Below are 4,341 nucleotides of genomic sequence, written 5' to 3' on the forward strand. Positions count from 1 at the left end.
ACAGGGAACAAGGGAAGGGGAGAGAGACAGAGAAAAACAAAGAGTAAAACACACAGAGACACAGAATCTGCGATATAGAGAGAGTCAAGAGTGAAAGAATGGGAGAGACTGAAACAGAGAGACAGAGAGCAGGAATCAGCGAGTAGAGAGAGGAAAAGGGAAGACAGGGAAAGACAAGGAGATATACAGAAGTAGAAAGACAGTGGGAGAAAGTGAGAAACTGATGGGATGAAAAATAGTGAGAGATAGAAAGACAACGAGAGAAAAGAAAAGAGAGGCAGAGACAAGAGTGAGAGAAGGACAGCCAAGATGGCAGGAAAGAGGCAGCTTGAGAGCGCGAGACAGGGACCAGCGGGTGATACATAAAGTGAAGGACAAGGACAGAGAGACAGAGAAAGAAAGAGGGGAAGAGAGGGAGTGAGCCGGCGCAGAGAGACAGAGAAAGTGAGAGTGACAGAACAAGAGACAAGGAGACAGAGAGAAATTGAGATATATGTATCGAGAGAGAGAGAGAGAGAGAGAGAGAGAGCGGCAGGAAGATACACAGATAAAGTGAGACAGTGAGAGATAGAAAGAGAGCGAGGCAGAGAGATGGAAGTAGAGATAGGAGCAGGGAGATATCTCTGTGAATTCTCTACCACAGAAGGCTGTGGAGGCCGTCACTAAATTTATTTAAGAGGGAGATAGCTAGATTCCTAGAAACAAAAGGCATGAAGGGGTATGGGGAAAAAGCGGGTGATGAGATGGAAGATCAGCCATGATCATATTGAATGGTGATGCAGACTCGAAGGGCCAAGTGGTCGACTACTCCTTATATTTTCTATGTTTCTAGGTTTCTATGATATATATGTGTATATATATATATATATGTATGTATATATAGAGAGATATACATGGAGAGAGAGAGCGAAAGTGAGAGAGTGAGAGATAAAATGAGAGGGAGAAAGAAAGAATGAGAGAGAGAGAGTGAGAGAAAGACAAATGGATATAAAGTGGGGCATGGGGAGACAGATCTATACATATATAGATTATAGATATAGATAGATAGAGAGAGACAGTGAGAGATAAAGAGAGAGTGAGAGAGAAATAAATGACGGGAGAGACAGAGAATGAGGGACAGAAAAGTAGAGACAGAGAAATATAGCTGGGGAGAGGGAGAGAGACCGACAGACAGGGAGATAGAAAAAATAACGACATACAGTGGAAGAGAATGAGAAAGAGACAGAGCGACTAGAAGAGAGAGAAAGGAGATATAATAGATAGAAGCAGAGGGAGATGTGCTTCCCTCCTTGTTCTGTAAATTCAGTGTGTTGTGGGCCCTTTGAGCAGTCAATAATCCCCTGACAGAATATGTTTTAATACCCGGTATCAGAATAGGATGGCAGGGGTTCACATCACCGTGTTAGACACGGGAGTGGATCCTGGATCACAGGGACTCCAGGCAATAGCACTGATTGTAGTTCAGGCCTTGCGTATCCTTGGACTCCCGTACTCAGCGCACTATAAAGAGAACACCTCTGGTGTTGGAGGTCCCAGAAACCCGAGCCACTCTGCCAAACAGCCACATAGACTTTCAGTACGGCTTCTAATCGATCGATCAATCATTTCATTCATTGAGAAACGGAAGGTTTTACAATTTGACACAGCGTTTAGTGTACCTAAGATAGTATCTGACTATCATCTAAAATGTATGTTGATAAATTATTGGGAGACTTGAAGTGGGAGTGATGATCAACACTGAGTTGGCCTCTTTCACATTTACCAATGTAACACTTTGCTCTCAGCAATCACTGTTCGTGGGGTTATTAATTCTTGCACATTATTCCCTCACTTTAATATTATCCCATTTAATTAGCACAGTGGAGATATTACTAAATGGACCTGGGAACATTGGACATTGCATTCACGATTTTCAGTGTAAGCCCTTTCCCCTATGCCAGTAATAATTTAAGTTTAGATTTTTGACTGGAAGAGGGTTGTAGAGATTGATGTGGTTGGCCAATGCCAGGAATAAATAACACTTGGGGAAGGAATGTGCTGTATAATGGTGCATTACTTGTGGCCATTCTCAAAAGATATTCTGCGAAATCGACATGTGCCTTGGCTTTTCTCAGGAGTGACAGCACATTGACAATGAGCAAGCCTGATCTAATCGCTGATCTGGGCACAATTTGCGGATTAAATCATTTTTCGAGAGACATAATTATTTCTAAGCGCGATTTCAAAAGCATCAAAGTAGCACTTCAATGTGCAGTTTTTAACGGTTGTATAAATGATGTCATCCTTGATTGTGCTTGTGTATAATTGTCAGTGGAAACAGAGCCAATCTCTCACTTTCTACTGTTCAAATGGTTTTAAGACCATTTAGAATAAACAGACCGCGACTTTTCAATGGAACTCGTAAATCTGCATCATGTGGAATCTATATGGGTAGAGCTGCGAAACACTAAAGGGCAGAAAACGTCAGTGGGAGTTGTGTACAGACTACCAAACAATAGTAGTGAGTTTGGGGATGCATTAAACAGGAAATTAGGGATGCTGCAATAAGGGTAGAGCAGTTATCATGGGTGACTTTAATCTACATATAGATTAGGCTAACCAAACTGGTAGCAATACAGTGGAGGAGGATTTCTGGAGGGTATAAGGGATGGTTTTCTAGACCAATATGTCGAGGAAACAACTAGTGAACAGGCCATACTAGCCTGGGTCTTGTGTGACGAGAGAGGAATAATTAGCAATCTGGTCATGTGGGGCCCCTTGGGGAAAAGTGGTAGAATTCTTCATTAAGATGGAAAGCGACACAGTTAATTCAGAGACTAGCGTCGTGAACTTAAATAAAGGAAACTTCAATATGAGACATGATTTGGCTAGGATAGACTGGTGAATGATACTTAAAGGTTTGCCGGTGGATAGGTAATGGCAGACATTTATAGATCACATGGATGAATTACAACTATTGTACATCCCTGTCTGGCGTAAAAATAAAACAGGAACGGTGGCTCAACCGTGGCTAAGAAGGGAAATTAGGGATAGTTTTAAATCCAAGGAAGAGGCATATAAATTGGCCAGAAAAAGTAGCACACCTGAGGACTGGGAGACATTTAGAATTCAGTAGAGGAGGACTAAGGGTGTAATTAGGAGGGGAAAATAGAGTATGAGAGTAAGCTTGCAGGGAACATAAAAACTGACTGCAAAAGCTTCTATAGATATGTGAAAAGAAAACTAATGTAGGTCCCTTGCAGTCAGAATCAGGTGAATTCATAATGGGGAACAAGGAAATGGCAGACCAATTGAACAAATACTTCGGTTCTGTCTTCACTAAAGAAGATACAAATAACCTCCCGAAAATTCTAGGGGAGCGAGGGTCTAGCGAGATGGGGGAACTGAGGGAAATCCTTATCAGTCAGGAAATGGTGTTAGGGAAATTGAAGGGACTGAAGGATTATAAATGCCCAGGGCCTGATAGTCTGCATCCCAGAGTATTAAGGAAGTTATCCTAGAAATAGTAGATGCATTGCTGGTCATTTTCCAAAATTCCTTGGATTCTGGATAAGTACCTATGGATTGGAGGGTAGCTAATGTAACCCAACATTTTAAACTGGATGGAGAGGAAAAAAACAGGGAATTATAGACCGGTTAGCCTGACATCGGTAGTGGGAAAAATGCTGGAATTAATTATTAAACATGTAATTTGGAAAGCAGTGATAGGATCGGTACAAGTCAGCATGGACTTATGAAAGGGAAATCATGCTTGACAAAACTTCTAGGGTTATTTGAGGATGTAACTAGTCGAGTGGATAAGGGACAACCAGTGGACTTGATGCATGTGGACTTTCAAAAGGCTTTTGACAAGGTTCCACACAAGAGATAGTGTGCAAAATTAAGGCACATGGTACTGGGGGTAATGTATTGACCTGGATAGAGAACTGGTTGGCAGACAGAAGCAAAGAGTGGGAATAAACGGTCCTTTTCAGAATGGCAGGCAGTGACTAGTGGAGTGCCGCAAGGTTTAGTGCTGGGATCCCAGCTATTTACAATATACATCAATGATTTAGATGAAGGAATTGAATGTAATATCTTCAAGTTTGCAGATAATACTAAGCTGGGTGGCAGTGTGAGCTGTGAGGAGGATGCTAAGAGGCTGCAGGGTGAATTGGACAGGTTAGGTGAATGGACAAATGCATGTCAGATGCAGTGTAATGTGGATAAACGTGAAGTTATCCACTTTGGTGGCAAAAACAGGAAGGCAGATAATTATCTGAATGGTGACAGATTAGTAAAAGTGGAGATGTAACGAGACCTGGGTGTCATGGTACATCAGTCACTGCTACCATAGCCACG

Source organism: Pristiophorus japonicus, unplaced genomic scaffold (assembly GCF_044704955.1).
Source record: "Pristiophorus japonicus isolate sPriJap1 unplaced genomic scaffold, sPriJap1.hap1 HAP1_SCAFFOLD_89, whole genome shotgun sequence".
In the NCBI taxonomy this organism is placed as follows: domain Eukaryota; kingdom Metazoa; phylum Chordata; class Chondrichthyes; family Pristiophoridae; genus Pristiophorus; species Pristiophorus japonicus.